Raw genomic sequence first — 883 nt, 5'->3', positions numbered from 1 at the left:
ATGTAAAATATTCCCTAGACCCCCAAATTTTACAACGTAAACCCCACCCCACGATAGACGCCAACCCGAAGCGTGGCGAGCGGCGGTGGTGCGCGTCCTTCGACCTTTTCATTCCCCTACTATCCACGTCGGCGTGGAGTTGAGAATATATAGTGTGGCGAGCGCAGCGAGCCACCATGCCCGAAGCGTGGCGAGCATAGCGAGCCCCGCGAGGGGACGCGTATAACTTCACAGGTATACGCGTCCCCTCGCGGGGCTTGCTGCGCTCGCCACGCTTCGGGTTGGCGTCTATCGCGGGGTGACGACGGGGCCATATATAATGTGAAATGGGTCATATTGGCCCATTTCACATCTTTCACATTTTTTCCTATGTGAAATGCCCCCGATTTTTCCTTTGCCGGCAAAATGGACCTGATTTCAAAGGAAATCGGGTCCATCGTGGGGATCGTGACACGATCCCAAAGATTGTGGCCGTGCTAGGAAACAAGTACCAAATAAATAAATGTAGCCATGATCCTATAATTTTGTACTGTGCCTTCAGCATGCACTGTTCCTGTTTTGAGCATAGAGGCGACAACTTTTACCCTGAGCTTCATAAGGTCTAGAACCGGCACTTTCACTAATTTAGGATTTTTTTTATGTTAAACCTGAGCTGAGCAGCTTGTATATATATATATATGTGTATGTGTGTGTGTGTGTGTGTGTGTGTGTGTGTGTGTGTGTGTGTGTGTGTGTGTGTAAATATATATTATAATGTCCTTTAATGTACAGTCTCCAGGATCATTTAGTTCATAAAAAACCCTGCTTGTTGCCATATTTATTGGACCCAAGTAATTTCAGGCTTTATATCTCTCTTTCAGTGACTGACTGTGCGCAGTTGTAG

Source organism: Crinia signifera, chromosome 8, assembly GCF_055691185.1.
Source record: "Crinia signifera chromosome 8, ASM5569118v1, whole genome shotgun sequence".
Taxonomy (NCBI): domain Eukaryota; kingdom Metazoa; phylum Chordata; class Amphibia; order Anura; family Myobatrachidae; genus Crinia; species Crinia signifera.
This window is presented reverse-complemented; position numbering follows the sequence as displayed.